This window comes from Numida meleagris, chromosome 12, assembly GCF_002078875.1.
Source record: "Numida meleagris isolate 19003 breed g44 Domestic line chromosome 12, NumMel1.0, whole genome shotgun sequence".
Classification (NCBI taxonomy): domain Eukaryota; kingdom Metazoa; phylum Chordata; class Aves; order Galliformes; family Numididae; genus Numida; species Numida meleagris.
Window position 1 is genome coordinate 10476256 of NC_034420.1, and position 22907 is coordinate 10499162.

The 22907-nt window shown below is 43.2% G+C and overlaps 1 long non-coding RNA gene across 4 annotated transcripts in view; it reads right to left on the reverse strand.

Moving 5' to 3' along the window:
* The window catches only part of LOC110405215, a 287475-nt gene that overhangs the window by 88658 nt on the left and 175910 nt on the right, over positions 1-22907 (reverse strand). Inside the window, exons 5-10 of one of the 4 annotated variants that reach the window (XR_002442728.1) lie at positions 21873-21977; positions 19563-19837; positions 17385-19180; positions 13804-15466; positions 11588-11689; positions 5875-5977 (exon numbers count right to left, since the gene is read on the reverse strand). This is a non-coding gene — a long non-coding RNA (uncharacterized LOC110405215). Of the gene's footprint in view, positions 1-5874; positions 5978-6757; positions 7036-11587; positions 11690-13803; positions 15467-17384; positions 19838-21872; positions 21978-22907 lie in introns of those variants that run through there. The other 3 variants (XR_002442729.1, XR_002442726.1, XR_002442727.1) reach the window with 3 other exon arrangements.

Consider the following 22907-nt stretch of genomic DNA (forward strand, 5'->3'; position numbering starts at 1 on the left):
AGATGGCAAAAGTAAACTAGTGATAAAATCCCAAAATACGTTTTCTTAAATAGTCTCTAGGAAAGCCTGCATGCCATGCAAGCTAGAGACATATTGTCAGGATGCGTTTAGTTTCCAAAACCACAGTAAAATGAACATGCAGCTATACGTAATTTCATCACTTAATCGTAATTTATAAATGCAGAAGTTTGTTTTCATTTTTTGAAAAGTCTGTTTTAGACAAGGTTAGAACAAAGTTAAGACAGATGGAGCAGCGAGCACTGGTGAGTGACATCTTGTTCATCTGGAGGTAACAAGACCAAACTCAACTCAGTGCTGAAGTGCTGTTTGTAACAGGCATGAGTTTGCCCTGAATCCAGGCAGTGCTGTTAAAGCCTTTCCCCACATTGCAGCCAAGGGCCTTTGCTAATTTACCCCACATACTGTGAAAGCACAGAAGAAACACTACGTTGACCATTTTGATTCGAAGCAGATTCACATCCAGTGAAAGATTCCCATAAACTTCAACTGGCATTGGATCAGGTCCCTTAACATCTTGCCCTCTAGCAGTCAGAATGAAGTGCTGTAATGCAGGACACACAAGGTCACCAACCATTTGTTAAAAAATAAATACGTAAGAGTGGCCAGGGTTCTCCTTCACTATCACGTCTCCTCACAGGGCCTAAGACCATTTGACAAGGGGAACACTGTTACATGCAGTGACTGCTGTACAGCAACTGGAAAAGAACAGCAGTGGGAAGCAGGGCTGCTTTAAGTTATGCCTGCCTATTGCACTACAGAAGCTAAGTGCTCTACACACAGCCTGTTCCTCTAAGGATATTTTCCTAGAGCAGCTGAAGCATTGCCTTCAAATCCTTTCATGCATTTACTACCCCACTCCAGGCCCAGTCTTGCTCCCACTTTCTCTGCTGCACAGAAGAGCCAGGCCAGACAACCTCATGCAACCTGCCCTCGCTCAGCTTTCAGTGACAAAATGACCCCAGTGGTCTGCAAGGAGGCAGAATCCTTTCGTTCGTAGGAGTAATGAATGGCACTATCACATTATCGAGCTGCTTCTTGCTTTCATTTCTGTGGGAAAAAGAAATAAGAACCAGGAAAGACACTGCTAAATCCACACTCAAAGGGATGTGAAACCAATTAGTAGCCCGGCCCAGGATCCGTAAAGTTGCTGTCTACGCCATGAAACGTTATAAAACAAAACACAAAAGAAAAAGAAAAATCAAATCAATAAGGAACAGTCCATGCCAAGCAATAAGCCTGCAGGTGCTTGCAAGGTGCAAATTCAATATGAATAGTGGCACTCTTAGAAAACTAGCTATGACTGAGATGAAACCAAGCAGAACAGAAATTCAAAAGCAAGTGAGGATGCATTTTCAAAATATGTCAGGATTTATTCTGTTCCTAAAATAAGCAGACAGTTAATCCACCCTGCTGGCAGGTGCACGAGAGTAGGTGATTCCTCGCAACTATTCTCATTATATTTTTTCCCAGATGGGGATAGTGGTAAAGAGAGCAGGGGCAGAGGATAGAGATGGAGAGCCCATTTGCCTAACTTTCAATGTAACTGATCATGCAAAAACAACAGGCCACTCAAACAGAATTTCTTGAGTGGGGATGACATGTAGCATTGCTTCAAGTGTCTCCATAGGCACCAGCTTCTGCAATGCATCTTTGGGAATTACAGGTACCTCATTTGGGGAAGGTGGAAGAGGATGGCAGGCTTTGGTGCATATGCACAGCTACTTTGTCTCAAGTGGGATACCAGTTGATCAGGCTCAAGGATGGAAAATGCAGTTCTCAAAGAATTTATGATTTGGAGTTCAACGCGTTGCTTCCTTATAAGCACCAACACCCTCCACTTCTCCCAGAGTTCAGTTCTCTGCTAAAGAAGTTTCCAGGGAAAAAATAATAGCAGCTTTTCTGGATTAATTAAAACACTTCACTTCAGTAACAATCAATTTCCACTGAGAATATATGAAATAAAATGCTAAGAAATTTAAGAGAGAAATTGTTTCAGAAACAGTTTTTTCTTTTGTGTCCCAATATGTCAGTTTTAACATTGTTGGAATTCCTCCAGCCTGTTTTTGTTCCCAAAACAAAGCTGACTTGCTTCCAGAAGGTGCAGCAGCACCGACACACACAGAACCTGACAGTCAATAGGGCTTCTTCAGTATTTCTCCAGCCAGCTCGAGTAATCCACAGCAGGATGAGCTGGTCACATCTGCCAACCTCCTCCAACAACGTGGATGCTGGGAGTGATTCTGCTTTTTTCCCCATGCAGTGAATAAACCCTACACAAAGTGTCACCATCCTGAAGTCTGTCATTAACCACCTACCTACCCCGGAGGGAGGAGAGGTAAAGAATAAGGCTGTTTTGTATGTTCAGATAATGGAAAAAAGTAGCTACGTTCAACAGCCAAAAAAAAAAAAAAAAAAAAACCACTTTAGAGTGACTCTGTAGAGCAGTTTGTGCTGCATGTTCCCAAGTGCTGGATTCCTGGAGGTGGGAAATTTAAGCCATATTTATTTCTTTATTTTAATTAAAAATCCTAGCAATGACCTCAGAGTTACATGTTTATTATCAGCTCCAATGCACTTGTCACAGCTTTGGCTAAAAGGGAAGCCAGAGGAGGATTTAAAAATCAGAAGAAGAATCCAAGAAATTTATCCATTTCGAATGTCATTGTTTTTTCTTCCTAATTAGAATACGGTTTGCCTTTCAGATTCCAAAGTTTTTGCATTAGTGGTTTTTAGCATGATGTCATTTTCCTGTCTATATGACCACAGCGCAGCCTTACTTCGAGTGTTTGTTAACAACAGAAAAACAACTGTGGAAACCTATATGCAATTCTGCAACATCTGAATTAGTGCCACACCAATAGCAGTCCCAGCTCAGGAGCAGACAGGCAGGGCCGCTACAAGGGGATATGTGTGCTCACTCTGACACTTTCCAGAAAGCAAAGCCCTGCCAAAAGTACCCAGCAAGTTCTTCTCAGAGACTTATACAGTTACCTGCTCCAGCTACCCGTGTTTTATGTGCACATGTGAAATGAAGGTAGTTTGTCTTTTAAAACAAAACAGGCAGAAAAGAATTAGTAGACCAGATTTATTCCACTTACAACTACATTATGTTATTCCAGAGCCAAATTTCATCCATATGTGAATTGCAGCCTTTCAGTGACTTTAAGTATGAGCAATTTCTGGTTTGCTATCTCCCTCTCTCCCCTTCCAGTTGCCAAGCAAATAAAACCACTGGTAGTTGATATTTGTATTAGAACTGGCATTGCTAAAGTTTTAAAGATCTAATTCAATTTCTTCAGGACAGTTATGCAAACTATTTAAGGACAGTTCTCATCCCTTCAAGTCTCACTCAGAGCACTGACTCAGAAGGAGAGGGTGAACACCAAACTAGGATGAAAGCACAAATGATAACACAAAAGTAAAAAGGTAATTTTGCTTCAATAGAAAGCCAGAAGCTGTTCAGCCTTCTTGTAAGTGAATAACGTGAGTTTGGGTTCTCTCAAATGTCTTGTTATAGACGGGTTTGTATTTTATCTCTGTGTCAGCACCTGGCTTGGCAGCAGCAGGTTTGATGATGCTTGGTTTTCTTACGGAGAGATTTCAATGAACTTGTCGGGTTGCCTTTTGGTTTTTGGATCATCCACTATCATATGTGCTTAATGAAAATCCAGCAGTTGTCTCTGCTGATCCTGAGAACAACTCAGTTCTTTTCTTCCACGTTCAAAGAGACACTGGAAAAGCCACATGGGGAGGTGCCCAGGGATGCTGCAGTCTGCCCAAGCACAACCGGATGGGTGGAAATTGTGTCATCTCTACTGAGCACAGTACCCAATGTACATCAGGTGCAAAAAGAAGCAGGCAAGGTTACAAGAAACAAGAAACCATGGGATCCCACTCTGCCCTTTCCCAGAAGTCAAGGCGCACACGCAAACTGTACGTGTAACACTTCAGTTATTATTTGATGAGCATCCCAAAAAGCCATCTTGCTGACCCTCCCTCAAGTCTCTGTGCCAAACCCATTCATACCAGAATGATAATACTTGACAGGAATCAGATTGGTTTGGCTGAAAAGGAGGCATCTCAAGGAAAAAAAAAGGTTTCAGAGGCCCACCCAAAAATGCAAAGGCTGGACTCTGTCTGAGAGCAAAACTTGGCCTCCTGTCTCCACTCCCACAAAAAGAGCTTGTAAATGTTATGCTCTTTGGGCTGTATATTTTTTTTTTCCCTGCATTAAAAACTGAGTGAATTTAGTGCTTATAAAACCGAGGGGCTGATAGCAACTGGCTAGAACCAGATGTTAGGAGGACTGGAGCATATCGTACAAACAGATCGTGCACACATAACGACTCAGAAGTATGTAGCTGCATTACTTATTCTCAGTCAAGTTACCGAACAGATTGATTTCTGAAGCAATATAAAAACATTATGCTCAAATCTCAAGGCTTAGGAAGAAACAGGAGTTTCAAACAGGAAGTTCAAGATATATTAAGTATCCAACATTATCAGCTGGGGGAGAAGAAATATATTCCCTGTCCCCCAACCCTTGCAGTTCCATCCTTTCCTGCCATCCCAACCAGAGTGCATGGAGCACGACGCAGGGACACATTAAGGCAGGTGCTGAGCCCTGGGGGAGGGCAGCACGCATTTCAGCACAAGGGACAAAGTGACCTCCAGGAACACCCAGCCCCACATCCTCTTAACAAGGAACCATATGGAATACTTTAGCCACCACCATTCAGCTTGCACATAGATTCGAGCATCTTTAGGAGGAACTGTGCCAGAAATAGGTGTCTGAAGAGCAGGGATTCTTTCGACAGGACAGAGAAGGCAGTGGGTGTCATCTGCCAGTAAGCCCTATGGAAATGCAGGCTTGTGTAGCTGGCTCTCAAAGAATTTGAGCTGTTTGTTTTAATGGGTTAAAGGTTTTTTTTCCAAACAAAAACTGATCAGTTGTACGGACTTAGAGTGAAGTGTTTCAGTTTATAGCTGTTTCTCCTTGAGATTTCTGTTTAAAAAAAAAATTAAGCAACCTAAAATATCCTCCTGCTTAGATTCCACATCTCCGACTCCATTTAATATACTCCTACAGGCCTCATATAAACACCAAGGCATCCCAAAGACCAATTTGGGGCTCTCAGGCTTCCCCCAACACCTTCATCCTTCTAGCTGCATCAGTTACCAGAGCATTTCACTGTCAGCAGGATCTCATACTTCGTTGGAGATAAAGGAGGCCTCCCCAAGCCTTTTCCCACCTTGCAGCCAGTCTTGCTGTGAGTCCCAACTGAGCAGCAAGCGACAACACAAAGCTCAACACAACCACAACTCAGCTTCTTATTGCAGTTGCAGTAGATTTTCTCCTGCACCTCCAGTTCATAGACTTAAATTTGGAGCCATCACGTGCCCCAGCTGAGCCCTTTGCACCCCACAGGGCCTGCACCACACCACAGGGTACACCATCAGCAGTGCAGTATCTACCATTAGCATACTGCAATTATGTGCCAGCAACACCTGAAGCCCTGGGCAGGGCAGGGATTCAACGTGTGACATCTGCTCAGGAAATCCTACATCTGTAATAACAACAACCCTGGTAACGTCACCCAGGAGAATTATTTCCTGGCTAGATCCAGCAGTCACTCCAGTCTGCAGGCAAGAGGTGTTTCAACAAAACCTAGATCTTCGTGTTACCATAACACAGCAGTAGTGGGATGTCAGCTGACACACTTCCTACAGCCCATCCCAGCCCATCCTTCAGGTCCATATTCAGGACACCACCACAGCCTTCTGTTTTCAGGCCACAAACCCATGCCACAAGGACTCCACTCACGTTCACTTTTACACAAAGACCACTCTCACCTTATTTGCTTTGTCCAAATCGTGGAAAGACAGGTCTGTGAGCTTCTTCAGTTGTCTATCCAGCACATGACTGGGATGCTGATCACAGGTTATTAGGCAGAGCCTGGATGAGAGAAGAAGGGAAGTTAACAGTAGCACTGAAGACTACAGTGGTGGGTGCAATTTTAATCCAGTGACTCAAACTCAGAAAGCAGAAAAGTTGCAGTGTATTAAACTGTGAGGAGTTTACAAGATCTGAACATCTAAAATACAGCTCTGAGAAATTACTCCTTAAAGCAGGCAAGCAAGAGCATCTCAGACAGAACCAGGAGAATATTGCTTTCACGGGAAACACTCTGTGGGTGTGTTGTAAGCTCTGTTCCATGGCCTGTCACCACATTAGTTCTCGTATTTCTCTCTTTTCTCATACTGAAGCACTGTCCTGCGATACAGTAGAAATGCATTTACAGCTAAAATTACAAAAGTGGCCCATTATGTTCTTTAAGGTAGTAAAAAGGCTGCAGTTTGTCACAGCTGTCTAGAGCCCACGACGCCTACAGTTGGCAGAGCCGTGATCCTTTTCCCTCTCCCCCCTCCCAGGCTGAATTTGTGTATGTGTGCACACAGATTAAGCCTATGTACAAACAGCTCTTTAATGTGTTCAAAAAAAAAAAAAAAAATGGTGCTCCAGTGAGGCAAGAGGTCAGAGCATTCCTAAACACTTATTTCAGAGCAGCTCCCATTCAGCTCCTGCTTCCTGGCTTCCCACAGCAGCTGCACCAGCTCTCCTATCTCCCAGGGCAGGGGGCTGCAGTGAGCCACCTCAAGGGGCTTTTTCCAGAGGTGAAAAGTCTCAGCACAGCCATCAGGAAAGCTGCAAAGAGATGGAAGAAGGGCAACTGACCTTCATGAGAGGGCTGAGCATTATGGCCTAAGCCCAGGAAGTCCCAGCCCCGTGTTGCTCCAAGCCAACCCTATCCCTTTGAAGCCTCCCAAATCATAGAAACGTGCCAGCCTCTCACACCTTCTGCAGTTCCACCGTGGGAAAAGGAATTTAATAACAGCAAGGACAGCTAACTTTTCTCAGACACACTCTACACTCCTACACGTAAGCAGAAGCAAAACTTCACAACCTTAAAACCACACCCAGCAGCACAGCCCCACTGCCAGTTCCCTTTCTGATCCTCCCCCCAAGCCTTTATAAGGTCAGGTTGCTCAGCTGTCAGTCTGATTGGGTCCTTGTGAACCAAACTGAGGAAGCCCAGTCCAGGCCCCACCCACTTCAGTCGTTTTAATTGTGCCCTCCATGGCCCAGGTGTGTTTTTTTTTTCTTTCTTTTTTTTTTTTTTCTTCTCCGGTGTTGCTGCTTGTTTTCTTTTCATCTAATCAGAAACCACCAAGTGAAGGGGTCTGGAGGCAGGCTGTAGGAAACAAGCTATACTGTGGCAGTTCTGAGCTTCTGTTTTGCACTGGCTTCGTGCCTTTCCCCACGAAAGGGGCTGCTGGAGGCTCAGGTTGCAGCCCAGTGCAGCTCCCGCAGTCAGTATGCCAGCATCCCTCTTTCAAAATGGGTTTCTGAAGGGCAGATCTCCGGTCTGAGCAGGGTTGGGGTCAGCTGCCAGCAAGCAAATGCTGTCTGTAAGGTCCTACCAGCCCTATTTCTGCAGCTGAGCCCTCGTACTGACCCGGAAAACACCAACAAGGATTTGCAGGGGTGGGGGAAATCCTAATCTAATCACTGCAAATTATGGGCTGTGAGATGGTTTGGTTTGGGTTTGAGTTTCAGTGTGATACAGTATTAAATCATCCACATCCAATTAATGCTTTCCAAGCTAAGTGGGAAGACAAAGCAGTTGTTTGCTGTTGACACAGGCTCAGTGGGTTACGTTAGAGGCTGGGAAGGCAATGCTAAGGGTGGCACTGCTGGTGTGGGCACAACTTAAATGCTCTTTACAGTGAAGCTAAGCTATCTCAATTGGGTCAGCACCAATGAACCAAACATCCTTTTTGTTTTGTGTTTTTTTCTGGCCTGGGGAAGAACTGAGGGTCTTATCCAGTGGCCAATAAAGTGAAATCATCAGCCACTGTGCATGGAGCAGCTTGTCACGCATGGGCTGAAAGGAAAAATAAATAAAGAGTGAATTCTTCAGAGCAGAGGGAGTTTCCGTTCTCTGTTAGTCTTGCACAGGCCTCAAGATGGAAATCTACTCTCAATCGAGGCCTTTGGGTGCTTGTGTAGTATAAATATTTACTAATAACGTAGAGAGTGAGAGCAGGAGAATAGTCGTTTTTCTCAGTGGCTCAGGGTTAAGTACAGGGCAATGGCATCTTAAATCCAGATGTTCTCCTTTTGGGATTTGCCCACAAGGCATATTCTCATGAGATTTCTCTGGCATTTTGATTTGGATAGTAGCAAGCACTTTTAGCCCAATGATATCATGAGCAGATGACTCAAAATGTTCAAGGATTTTCTTTGTAAATTCCAGCAGTTTATTTTATGACTAACAGGAGGAAGACAGTTTTGCAGATTTCATCTTCTCATCCTTCTATGTTCCTATTTCCAGTTAGTTTTAAAGGACACCAAACTTGGCGTGCTAGCAGAAGACTTATTTAAATGTATATTCTATATACAAATAAAAAGATAGCACTCACATGCGTGTGTGTGGGAGCTGTTCCTGAGTTACTGGTAGAACTCATCCCAGTGAGGAGACAGAAACAATGCAGGTGCCCTTTTGGGATGATAAGATGGAATAAAAGTAGAAAACCCTTTTCCACTGCATTTTTTTTTACAACACTTAATGATATTTTATCAGCTCTGCTTCAAAAGAATGCCTCAATAGTTACAGGTCTTCTGCCTTTGGCCACAGTACTCGGAGTGCCCAGACCCTAACCTTAAAGAAAACGCCCTGAGTGCAGCAGGGGAGGATGGAAGTGCGCAGGAAGATGCACACCATTTACTAGCCCTAAGTGCACAAGTGAGCTGCATATTTAAAGACTGAACAAATGCTAGGCACCAGAACCAGAGCAAATAAATGCAGGAAATTCATTGGAGGTGAAACTGGGCTGACTTGGCCAATACAGTTTCACAACATCATCAATCCAAGGCTTGCACAGGGGTGATTTTTCACTCCCGTCCAATTCACTAAGGAGTTGCACGCTACTTTGGTGGATTTTCTGCACAATTACAGATTATTGCTATGGTAACAGATGCATCACATGACAACTTTGTTACCTCAGAGACAAGAAACAGCTGCTTAAAGAAACAGGCATCCTCCAGGAATGGGGATATTTATTTCATTTTTTTTTCTGTTGTCTTCATATTGTTTTAAAAGTCCTCACTGATTTTCTCATGGATGCAGCTTCCATCATTTTGATAGTTAAAAATATTTCAGTGCATCAACTGAAAGTTATTTTCTCCCATATCATATTTTCCTCTCTTGCTAAGAAATACAGCATATGTTTGAAAGAAAAAAAGTAAACAGAATTCTGTAATTTGGGGGAGAAGCAAAATGACCCTATTGCTCCCTCATCAGCAGCTCTCTCTAGTGCTGCCGTTTTGTTTTTATTAAGTTAAAGAGTATCGAAACGTTGCTAATGATATTATTGGAGAGAAATCCCAGATCCCTGCTGCAGTTCCTCTGGAGCACCAGCCACAAGTCAACGTGCCAGTGAGAACCAAGGTGTACCATACTCTTGTGTCATTCAGCAATGATTCTTAGTTCAGAAGTGTCAGTTGTTGCTACCTCCGTTTGTAGGCACTTTTAAATTAAAAACAAAGCAAGCAAAAAAAAACCAAAACCAAAAAAAAACCCACCTCTTTTAAAAAGCTCTCTTAGTAAATTAGCCAGTTTGGGTTTTTAATTCCAGCTGCCAATTTATTCTAATTTTTTTCAGTGCATCACGTATAATAAAAACGTCATCTGTCTACCCCTGTTTTACAACCCGTTCTCCTATTCAATATCCTCTGTTCACCTCCATGGCTCCAGTGCCCGTCCCACGCAGCTCTGGGGCTGCCCCCAGTCCCTCTGCTCCCCGCTGCCATCAGCCAGCAGTGTTAATTAAGGAGCTCCCAGGCTGGTGCTCAGACAGCCAGACCACTTCAGCCCACAGTGAACGTCTGATTAATTAAAGGCTTATAATTAACCTTCATGGCTGGAATTTCCCAAAGACCTTCATGGACTGAGGTGCAGAAATCCCATTGACTTGAATGGGAGGCTGGAACCAAATCACTTTCGTCCCTCACTGGGAATCGCCTTATGCATCAGCAAAGCAAAACATTTCCTTTTCTCAGGTTTGTAGGTGTTTTCTCAAGCTCACAGGGAGAGCTAGGAAATACATCATGTGCAGAAAGCAGTACTGTGCACCTCTGTGCTATCACCATCCCTGCACCAAGCTAGGCATCGCCCAGCACGGTTACTCCAGATTTACCCCAGCGTAAAGGAGAGCAAGATTCTGGCCCTCAGTTTTCATGCCAATGGCCTCAGTAATGAGGACTAAGGAAAAAAAAATACCTCAAACATGTAAGAGAAAAACAGACATTTTTCTTTAACCATTTTTTGTAGTTCCTTTCAGGAATCAGATTTTCTTTTTCCCAAATGTTAGCTGGTAAGCTACTTCTGCATAGGGCATTTTTGTTAATGAGGCCAGTGCCTTAATGTGTTTTTCTCCAGTTAAGTATTTCTGGTAAATGAAATTCTGTTGAACAGCTTAATTTAGCACTGTTATTTTTGTTGTTGTTTTTATTTGACCACATGGAGCTCAGCAATTTGTAACATAGGCCCTCAGCCTATTTTTAAGTTTCACATTGCCCTTTTTCAGTCCTTTTTTTTTTTTTAGAAGCATGAGAATGGAAGGACCAAACAATGTTGCTTTATCATTGGGAGCTTTTGTTTCATGAGTGCACAGGGTCACCAGTGACATGAATTTGTTCAGCACTCAGCACAGGTTCTGCTGAATAGGAAATCACAGTTTAGTAGCAAAGACACCCGGTCTTTTAATTTCTGGCTCACGTTAGCGCTGTATGGAAGACACTCCATGCTTATCCTATGGCTAAGCATAGAAACTCCAAGCTGAGGGTGTGGTGGCAAAAGGCTGCCAGGCAGAGCACAGGGATGCCTTTAACACCTGCACTCATTGAAAGAAGAAGGGGAAAATGTGCTACCTTTCCATCACCACCTTCAAGTGAATCTCAGCCAACAATCGCTAGGGGTCCTGCAGACCAAGTACATGTCTTCTAATGGCACCGATTTCTCAGTTTCACCTCCTATCCACTGAATAACATGGTTTTGCTCCTGTTTTTAATGAATTAAACTGTTGGAGTCACAAAGATGGTGTTACAGATCAGGGTTACTGGCAAACAGACTTTATTATGTGCCCTGTGCTGACAGTCACTGGCCTGCAACCTTCAGATCGTGATGTATTAAATTTGCTTTGAAAAACTCAGTGAGATCTTCCCCAGGTGCCACCTTGGATTTTTTGCACCTTGTCCCCCCTTTTCCCCTTATTTGTGGAGGTGAACAATCAATTTGTTTTCCATTTGATGAACAAGAAACAGGGGCGTGGTGAGGGGGGAGAGGGATGCACTTAGTTCCATAGCAAAGTAAAAGCAAAAACATCAGCTCGTTGAAATGCCCTAAACTTAAACAGGGCATTAGGCAGAATTAACAGACCAGACCTCTAAGCCATCAGAAATTCCCTGCTGAATAAAAGATTGATTTCAAAGACTCAAAGATACCTCAGGGCCAGCATTTCCAAAGAAGACAGGAGCTGATTGGAGCTGAAGCATTCCTCTTGTTCAGTGCATTTGAGTGAGCACTTTAAGTCTCCAAAGATTGAACTATAAAGAGAAATTAGTTTATTAATAATTCACAGGCTCCAAGAAGAAAAAATGTCAAAAGCATATGCTCACGAACAAAGCTGATTTTATTTTCCCTGTTTAGAATTGAGCAACATGTAGAAAAGTGGAGGGTGTCAAGCTCAAAAATTTAATTCAGGGGTTTTTCTCTTCCTTCCCTTTAACCCAGCAAGCATAATTCTGACTTCCTCATGAGTGCTGAAACTTCTTCAAATCCCAAATGGTTTATGTGAAACGTTAAAAGCACGCTATCATCTTCAGCTCTTTAATAGTTTAGGACATTTTCATGGCATAGTTATTATCCAATAGCTCTTAATTGCAGCTTGTACATTTCAAGACAACACATTCACAGTCTGCAATAACAGAGGTTGCAGACTCCCATCCCAGGGACATGGTTAAGCACGTGCTTGCTTTATGCACAGGAGGTAGCTCCCTGAATCTGGCCCTGCCTCACCCCACTTCTCCAGGGATAAGAAGTCTGCAAAAACATACTCAATATCAACCATGGGGTTATACTTGCTTGCGCTTTGGCTGTACAGTTCTGATGGATCCATACAATTTGGGTGATTACTTGATTAGAGAACACTAGTTAAATATAGGAGTTGAAGAACATTCTTATTAAAATTCAATAAAAGACAACAAGAGGCTTGTGAATTTAAGATAAAATGTCTTCCATTGTCTAATGGAGAAATTACAAATAGAGTGCAGCTGCTTTCGAAATTTTAATCCCCCTATCTTCAACCAAATATTGGTTCTTCTTGGAAAGGTCCATGTTTCCCTCTACTGGAGAGCAGAAATAAATAAAATGAAAAAAAAATTCAGTGATGCAGAATTGATTTGGAAGTTTTAATTTTTCAGAGAAGAAAGGTGAAATAAAATAGTTTTAAAAGAAGTCCTTTCTTTCAAAAACTTTCATGGGAAATGTTTACTTCTTTCAGGTTCTTAAGGAGCAGATGGCACTGCCAGTTTGCAATTCCCACCTCCATATCTCACAGTGCTTTTGCAGTGCTCTGTAAGGTCAGTAGCTCTCAGAGCAACACTGTACTACTAAAATTGCATGTGAAAGAAGCCAAAAGGTTCCTGCATGCTTTCTTCACCAGTGTAGGTCAGTTTATGGCAGTAAAGACCGTACATGAACCATAAACTAAAGACCATGCATAAACCCAACACACAAGTATGAAGATGCCTATTAATTTTGGTATTTGGTATTATATGGAAGATGCAGGCAGGCACAGAGAACGTTTGCTCCAGACCTCTGGGGGAAGACAATTGTACAGCTAAAGAGCTCACTTTCTTTCTCTTAACTTCATCGCACTATCTCATATTGGACCATTATGGGATGTAAGTAGCCTCAGTTTTACACATGATTAGCCCTGGAAAGTTTGATCCAAATAACACACTTGCAAATCAGGAGCATAATTAAATTTAGGATGTGGCTGTTGGGGAATCTTCTCTAGTTAAGCGACCTCCAGGAAGAGACCTCCAGGCTGAAACAACAGCACATTGTGTCATCTATTGTGGGTAGCTGGAACATGGTGTCACTTCCCCTTAAGAGAATAATGTTTGAAAATTGGGGAAAAGGTACACTCTGGAAGGGAATGCTAGTGCTTCTCCCTGCTTTTTGCCGGAGATGTCTGCTCCCCAGAAGAGCCAAGCAATTGGTTACTACCACTGAGCCTTTTTTTTTCATTATCTCAGAAAAAAGTCTCAGCCCATGACCCAATCTCAGTAAAGCAAAACCAGATTATGAGTTAGCATTACATTATTAATGTGTCAGTCCCATTTGTTTCTCAGTTTCCATTATATTGAATCACAGTATTACTGCTGTTGGAAGGAATCTGGTGATAAAGAAAGCCACCTCCCAACAACTGATGAGAACGACAAAAGTAAAAGAAGAGGCGAATCATCATCATCCCAAAGAAAATCCACCACCACCAGAGCCCTGAAGCAGCTGTGATTCCCGTGGGACTCAGCTGTGACTCAGAGCATGGGCTGCAGCTGATGCGCTCCCCCCGAATCACGCTCACAGCCAACAAACTATTGCTCTCTGAAAATGTGAATTTTTTCCCCTGCAGATAATTATTTGTTTATTTCACCTCTGAGTGAACCAAAGCAGAACTTGTTCCAGAGCAGCACTACAAGAATGTATAAAGTTCAGATAAACTCTTTGTGAGATCTTTCCTTTTTTTCTTCTCTCTGCACAGGACACTCAGCCGGCTGACGGAGATCGCAGTCCTTTCTGCAGGTTCCTCCCAAGATGCAGAGTTTGTGCTGCTTCCTCTCTAGTGCATGAAGGCAAAACAAATAAAGTTTGGTTTCTTTGAGCTGTTCATGGTTGTTTCCTAATAATCCACACTGTTCAAGCAAAGGGTTAGCCCTTCGCTGCTATGGTAGGTGAACTGCAAGAGGTAGAGGTTCAAATTCTGGAGTTACGATTTCATCCTCTCCCAGGCCAGTTTCCTCTTGGCACCAGCCAGAGCCCTTGAAATCCAGGGAAGTTTTGCCTGACTAAGTAATGAGTAATGATTCCAGGAATCAACATTTGGAGATAATACCAAATTGAGTATCTTTTCTAAATTAACTTTCCTCCTAAGGTCATCTCTGCAACACTCAAGGCACGATGTGTTATTTTCAAAATGAGTCAGTCTCTATCTGTAAAGCCAATACAGGAATTAATGTTCATTTTTCCAAGGCACATATGATTTGAGACTATTAAGCAGCGCTTGTCCGTACACCCACTGCATGGCTGTGCTCCTGGGGAGTGGCTGTCCAGGGCATGGCAGTAATAACCCAGTGCAGGCAGCAAAATCAATCCCCACAAGTTTCAGAGGGACCCTTCCAAAGCTCTCCAGCATGTGACAGAGCGCTGCTAATGAGAGGGAGAGATCATATTCATTGCATGAGTGACAGGTGAAAGGGAAGATTAACGTTAGCATACACCTGCTCTTTGGTGCCCCAATTAAGACCTCCTACTGTCAGCAGTAACATAAGATGCAAATCAGCCGATGCCCTTCCCCCTCCTCCAGGAAGGCTGTGGCAGGATTTGGAATAAACTACAATGAGAAAAGAAACACAAGAGCTCAAATGTCCTCCTTGCTCTGCAAATTGTTTGTTCGCTTGCTAGTTTTTTCCCTTCCCTGTCTTTCTCTTGCCACCCCTCACCTTTTCTTCGTGACTCAACAGCCTCATCTAGAGAGGGAATATGACCTGTTTCAGCAAGGGATGCCTGCCCTGGGGACAACCCTGGGGACAGACTGAAAAGCCGTGATTTGAATTGACAATATTTATCCCTGCTTTAAATTCATTTGAATGAACCTTGCTCAAGCCACAGGCAATAGACAGAGGAAATGGGTGGAAATATCACAGAAGGAGGTATGTGGAACAGGGGAGGAGGGGGTTGTTCATTGGTTTATCCTGCACTAGGTCTAGGGAAATGCTTCTGTGGCAATATTTTAATGCAACATTGGCAATCTGTGCTGGAATATTGCAAATCCATGAGTAGCTCTTCTGAGTGCTTCTCCAATATGTCCATACTATCCTTTATTATCTCCTCCTGCTGTCCAATATTAATCAAATATTGCTTATCTGGTGGAATTCCAACTGCCAAGGTATTGCAGACTTCTGCTCAAACGATGTTGTACCAATTGTACTCTCAGCTTTCTTGTATTTGTTGTGCGGGGAGAACAGGCTAGAAAACGCAAATTCCTTCCAAAGAATTTTTTTTTCATTATTTAAGAACAAACTTGCATCCATCACTCCCTGGAAAAAAAAAAATGGATTTTTCAGTAAGTTAAAATTCAAACCAACAGTAAACTTTTGGGTAGGTCTTCCAGGGCCCATGCCTCCCTTCTCTCCCAGCCAACCCAATGGGCAGAGGTGGCCGTGCTGTGTGGCAGGCAGACAGCCAGGGCACTCGGCCTTCCTGTCCTTCTCCCAGCTCTGCTGGCTGTTGGAAATCCATTTGTTTTTTTTGCCTTCAGGCAGAAAATAAAATTGGCAAAAATCTTCCCATCGGGAGTCCAGGAAGTCCTGTTTAAATTTTCCCAGGGGGAGGGGGCTGCTCAGCAAAGTCAGAATTTTCCCGCAGAATATTTTGATTTGCGTAAAGACAAATTTTTATTAGGTCAATTTCTTGATAGAAAACATCTAGAAAGCCCCGTTTCAGAGCTTCGCTGGCAGAGCAATGAACTCCCCCTTTTCACAACCCTAGACTTCTTTCTCCTTCAGCAAACCGTAAGCTTTTGACAGTGCAATTAAAAATACCTCAAACCCCTCAGTTTGTTGGCCTATTGCACTTTCTATCTGGGGTCACTTAGCCCAGATCATCTGAAACAATTATATACACTCCGAGACCTCTAGAAGCACTGATGCCTAGGAAGAGAATAAAATTCATGATGCTCCTTAGTTCATCTATCTAGTCTTGTAATCTTTTGACAAAATCCATAGACAGGAGCTAAGTGGAAAGCAATAGCTCTGTGGCTCAGTTTCTCAAATTCCTTCTTCTACTGAAATGAGAGCCCTCAAATCCTCTTTCTCCCAGTGGTATTGTGAGAATAAATTCTTCAGTGGCACTAAAAGGCCCTCAGATATTAATGCTGAGTACTTGCAAGGGTACATAGAAAGACAGATGGTATGTGTCCTTAGCCCCCAGAAACCATAAAGTCCCATTGCTCTGCAACTGATCTGTTCTGCTAGCTCTACTCTCCAGCATTTTTTGCATCCAGTTTTCTTCTCTGCATGCACATTCTTTGGGGTTGGAACCAGAAATCTTCCTGCCTCCAGGTACTCATCATCCTTTTCTGCCCTCTTCTGCCCCACCTGAGGCTCTCTGATAGCTGCTCCATAGCTTGGCACTGTCCAAAAGAGCTGAATTAGCCCCAATACTTTTCTTAGGAGATTTCTTAAATCTGATCATTCTGAGAGCATCGAATGACAAGGAGCTGGAGCGCAGTGTCCACAGCCAGCCTAGCTAGAGCTGGGACACGTTAGATCCCAGCCTGACCCATTGCTTCCACGCCACCCTGAAGAGTTACTGACTCCTATGAAGGTGAACTAGAGGAATGAGGAGAGTGTGGTGCCTGGGTTGGGATGAAATTGAGATGGACAGGAAATTTGTGCATAGTTATTATGCAGTGGCATGTAAAAATAAATCTGCATTTGTGTATTAAAGGATGTTAATGTGCTCAGAGTAATTTTCCATAGATTTTATTGATTGACTTCAGGCTTTGAGGGTTTAACTGCCATGTCAGTTTGCCCACTTTAATTTAGCATGTGGATGACTTATATCAAGTGGGTTTTATCACTCAAAACCCTTCCTAATTAATGATAGACAAAAGAGGTATTGAGAAAACATTCCAGGCAGGCACATTCCCATCCTTTCTATTTCATCCTGGAAAAGCTCTTAAAACTTTTGAGCTTCAATGCATTATTTGAAAAACTGTTAAATAAATAGATATCGCAGTAGCAACAACAGCAGTGCCAAACTAATATATCTGCAATGGAATAATTGGAGTAAGAATAGTTCCAGATGTAGAACAAGAAGAATAAATATCACTTTGAACAGTCTTCATCGGTGTTTTCAGTCTCATCATTTTCTACTGCTGTGATTCAGCTATTAAAGTGTACACATGCTAGGGAGGAAGTCAGATTTTACAAAAGGGAAAAAGAAGGATCAAACCTGGCTGGGATCAAGCAGGGATACAATCATTCTGCCACTGGCGCAGCTTGCAGTGCTGGGCAACACATTGGACACCTCCCTGTTTCATTTGTCCATCTGTAAACTATTAAAACAGTTCTCACCACAGCATCCAGGAGAAATCAATCATCTAGACTGAACTGAACCAAATAGCAGTTAAATTCTTGGATGGAGGACATAATAAGAATACGAATATTTCAGCTTGAAGTGTTATGCTGCCCTCACTGCAGACTATAGCGGTAATGATGTTAAAAAAAAAAACAACACACTTTCTCCTTGCTTTCAGGACCGTAACTTTCAAATGAAGGTGTGCTGCCCCAGCCACTCTCCACCTTGTCCCCCCAGCAACTGCCCAAGGAGCCAGGGCCTAGCAGAAGGCACCCCACAGCCCAGTGCCCCTCCTTCTCCAAGTTCCCCATTCACTGCCCTAGTCCCTTGGGTGCGCTGCCTTCCAGAGACTAACCTGAACGTCCCGCATCTGCCTTGTACCAAAGGATGCTGTCCTTTCCTGTGCGCCTTCAACTGCACAACTTGCATCCATCCAACAAAAAAATCATTGTGTGGCCCAAACACAAAAGACAGCAGCAAAGTATGTGATAGTTTCTGTTTCTGTTGTCTTCCCACACCAGCCCTTCATCAGTGATGGCCTTGGCATGCAGAAGTCACGGCACGTCATCTATCTGTATGCTCTGCACACTCCTCAGTTTTGCATGTGCCAAAGTTGCTTGTGGAAACTCCCATTAGCCCTGACAATGCTTTCAATTTAATGAATGTTTATGTGACTCTGGGTTGGGAAAGGATGGAAGGAAGTCCAGGCACATCGCTCTAAATAGATCTGTGGGTAACACTTTAGCTACACATTGAACTTAGATTTAGTAGCATCGTTATTGCATGTAATGTTTATTTTATTAGGTTTATTTTATTAGTGTGCCCACAGCAGAATGTAAGCCTTGTCTTTGTCAACTCAAAAGGCACCCCACAAGAGGCTCTGAGTAGAAAAATATGGTGCACTTCATTTTTTCCTTTGGAAAAGCCAAGCAGATGCTGCTGAGTGGATAGTCACAGTAAGTGTGTGTTTTGAATGCAGTGCGAGGCTTGAGGCTCAGCTGAGTTAACTTGGTGAGAAGTTGGGTTTAATTTGATCCTGTCTCTGAGTGTTCATAAAATGATGCAATTCAGCTTTAACCAGATTAGTAGTTCCATCAAAATACATAATTTAAATCCCACCCCCTCAGCCACGTGGCCAAATTGGAAGAAGTGTCATTTAAGTATCTTCTTCCAGGCCAGGAAAAGATCAGTCACACTTTAAATTAAATGTCTCAAGTAAGGATTTAATTTAGACTTAATAAGACAGTGATTGTACGTTAAATACCATTGGGTTATTAAAACCATATTCATTGAGGTTCTCCAGCTATGTCAGGACAATATGCCATAAATGGAAAAACTGCTAACAAGGCACAGTTATTGATTCTGACACGTGCTAGATAGGATGCATTTGTATGTTCAATAAATACAAAATAAACATGGAAGAAGCACCCATAGGTGTGTTTTTCAAAGTCTCCATGGACCCCTTTACTGAAGAGTCTGAGCATTCAAATGAGAGTGGAGTTATTCTCACCACTTCCTTAAGAACTGAGATTTATTAGTTCCACTGCAGGAGAAACTGAGGCACAGAGAGGGCATCAAAGGCATTTCCTAAGGCTTAGCTGGAAAGTCTTTGCGAGGGCTGAGATTTCAAATTGGCCATTCTCCTCTTATGCATTAACTGCAGGACAAAGCTGGTAGGGAAAGGACAGAGTGAGTCTGAATGAGGAGGATGCTGGTCCCACCTAGCCAAGGACACAAACATTTCCATATCATACATGAAAAACAGATATTCAGCAGGGTCTGATGGGGCAGCCCTCTACTAAAAAGGGAACACGAGGTCTGGGCAGATCCACTGCACCTTTGTGCCTGACATGAGCGCAGCATAGTAGGTCTTAGACACGTTAGAGGTCGTGTGTAGGGGGCTGGCAGCATCCCTGCCTGCACAATGGTGGGAACAATACTGCATTTGCATAATCATTGCATTCCTTCACACACAAATAAATATATCTGTGTGTGAATGTGTATATACAACACACATATGTATAAGAGGACTTTAAGGAGAAACTTTCCCACCGGAGCAAAACTTGGAAGATGAGAATGTTTATACAAAAACCATTTCCTTGGCCAAAAAGTTTCTGTATTCCCCTTGCTGCTATTAGAGACATTTGTGTTTAAATCAGAGCTCCCAGCCCTGCCTCTCCGTCCATCTGAGTCTACACAGATTGCATAATCCTCTGTTTGTGGCATCATCATACGTTGCTATAGAGATAGGGGAAATGTCTGTGATGATGATGATGTCAAATCGCTCAGCCAGAAAACTCCAATATCAAGACAGAGGAGGAGAGGGTCTGTAAACAGAAGAAAAGTATCATCACCAGTAGTCAGCGAAGAGAAGAGGTAATATTATTTATAGACCTTTAAAGGTAAACAGATGTCAGCTGCAAATGAGCACAACTTGAAAGCTTTCTCTGGTGTCGAAGTCCCCGGCTCTACTCCTGTTTTCAAAGGCTTTGCTTCATCAACGTGACTTCTCTTTCAATTGCTCTTTTATTCAGTGGGCTCTATAAATTTGGGAGTTGTTATGCTGCTACTGCCATGGGAGTGGGGCAATAGGATGAATACTTTGTCCCATCTCGTGGCTACGTCTGGGAATGGGTTAAGATTCAAAAGGCAGATCCATTACTCATAAGCAATATTTATTGCTCCTATTGAGGGCCAGTATGAGGACTTCAGACTGGATTTTGTCCTGGCCTTGGGGTGTCAGGATTCTGCCCTGATGCACAAGCTTAGAAAGACCCAGCTCTTGGGAGGAGCTCAGACCTACCACTTTATCTCCCATTTCTGCCTACCTCCAACTTTTCCTCCCAGCCATTCAGTACAATCAAAATACAGGTTTTACATGACAGTTGAAGGAAGCTGATCTGAAAGACAATTCTATTTTGCAATTTTTCTAAACAGGAGAAAGCAGTGGCTTGGTTTCTTTCCGCCCCAGACTGTTTAATTACCGGGTATCATGGACTGCCTGCATTGTAATAAAACCCCAATGTGTATCCAGGTACCAGGGGATTTATTAACTTGCACTCAATGCTGGCAATCAGCAGCCAGGGTCAGATGTGTCTGGTGATGATGACATCATCATTTTTGGCAGCTTTTTCCAATGAGTGTTGAGTGAGGTAATGTCCCCCAAATTAAAACTGACAGTGGGATTAATAATTATAGATTCCTTGAGCCTTTTCTTTGTGTTTTAAATTGATGTCCTATTTCTTCCATCGGTGGTTGCCAGAAGATCATCGTGACATCCACCCAGCATTTCAGCCACCAGTAGGAGTGACTGGGGACACTGGGAGTGTTATTGAGTGAGTAGGTTACTTCAGCATGGTTTCATCATGTGAAGGCACTGGCTGTATTTTCAATGGGAGATGGGCATGTCCCATGCCACCAGACCCATTGCCAACCTGCAGCTCTGGGAGCACAACTGGAAATAACTCTAGGGAGGTGGCTGTCAGCAAATGGGGGAGAGAGCTCCTGTTCCTGACTGCAGCTGGAGGAAGAATGCATCAGAGCACATGCTGCTCCAGTTATTAAGTTATCTCCAGCTGTACACCCCAACATACTGCTGATCAGAATCATTAAGCCCAAAGAACCTTACCTCACCCAGGACACTCGTGGATATTTTCAGATTTCAATTTAAAAAAAATGAAAATCTAGAGCAGTTTTCAGATGGTTTCATCCATCTGGTCTGGGAGGTTTTTCTTGTTTGTTTTTGAAGTTTTGCAAAGGAAAGGGAGAGGAAGGGAATCCAAGGCTGCGGCTGTCACCCTGTGACCGAGCTCACTCAGCCAGAGACCTCAGCAGCCACACAGCAGTGCTACGAGTGCAGAGCACACACTTTGCACAAACCTGACCCAGGGCAAACAGGGTTGTGCCCACCGAGGCACGTGGGCCTGTGTGTAATTAGATAACATACAAACCTGGCTCTCTTTTCTGCTCAACTGAATGTCAGAGGGAAAGGTCTTCCTGGGACATCCCTGAAATCTGTCACTCACAGCGATAAGTAACCATGCCATAACCACGAGGTCCCCAGGATACAACAGCCTTGGGACTTTCTGCACAAAAGAGTATCCAGGTTTCCACACTCCAGCCCTCGCCCCCTTCTCCTCCCACTCTCTGAGCATTTTGCTTCCTTGAATTCTGCTCAGACACATCTCCTGGCATTTCTCTGTGCTGTTCTTCCTGCCCTGCTCCTACCACTCACCAGCATCCTCCACTGAGACCAAAGCAACCAAGCAATAAATGTAAGCCTAAGGTTCAAAGCCAGATTTCTTATGCAATTTTTTCCAAGCTAGCCAGAAACAGATTTGAAAAATCAGTGAAGGAAAGTACCTGGGATTTTCCTGTTAATTGTGTTCTGTCACAGCAGCAGATGGAGGTGGCCTGGGTATTCGTGCAGCTTATTGACAAATCAAATCCTCTGGTGGCCATTTGGCACTGAAAGGAAGAAAAAGAAAATACTGAAGCTGTGGATCTCAAATAGCTTGTATTCACATTAAATAGTACTTACTACCACTAATAGTCACCTAGCTCAGATAAAATCCAACTCTCTGCCGCATTACCCTGCCTGAGCACAAACTACAGACTTGTGCACTTACATGCGGCAAAAGCATTATTTTTTCTTTGTGCATTTGTGGCTGGGACGATGCATGGAGCAGTGCTGCCTGAATGCTCTCATGAAAAATGCAGAACCTGTAGGACCTGCAGCCCTTGAGCTGTCCCCACCCCTCACTCTGTATTGACAGCAGAGACATACTGCCTCCGTATTGCTAAGTCAAAATGAAGACATGGAAATCTGAAATAACGATGGAGGAAATGAGCAAAGTTTTGGTCATTGTTTAATTTGCTAAGAGAACAACCCCACCTAGGATTCTTTCTGCCAACTCTGACAAAGTGGCCAAAGATAAAGACAAATAGGCCTCAGAGATGAAGCACAGCTGTTAAACTAACAGTGAGTGCAAGGAAAAAAAAAGCACAATAATTTAATTAGTATCCGTGCCCTTTCCATGTTTCTCCCTCCAATGTTATTGGTGAGGAATACAGTCTGAGATTTTAATTTTCCCTATACAGATGTGGCCCTTAAAGAGTCTACCAATAACCTTGTAGAACTCCATTTCTCTAATGATGATAAAGTGCTTTAGTTAATTAAACCTCACAGCATTTCTGAAAGCATCAAACGAAAGAGTGCAGCAGCCTCATCTCAGAACGCATCTCTTCCAGAAAAACATTTGCGGGTTCCACACAGCATCTCTCCCACACATTCTGTTCGTATCAGTTGCAAAGGAACCTCAAGGGGAGATTACACACAAACTGACACAGAAAATGGGTTGGAACTGTTTCTACTGAGAAAGGGTTTTTTTTATAGAG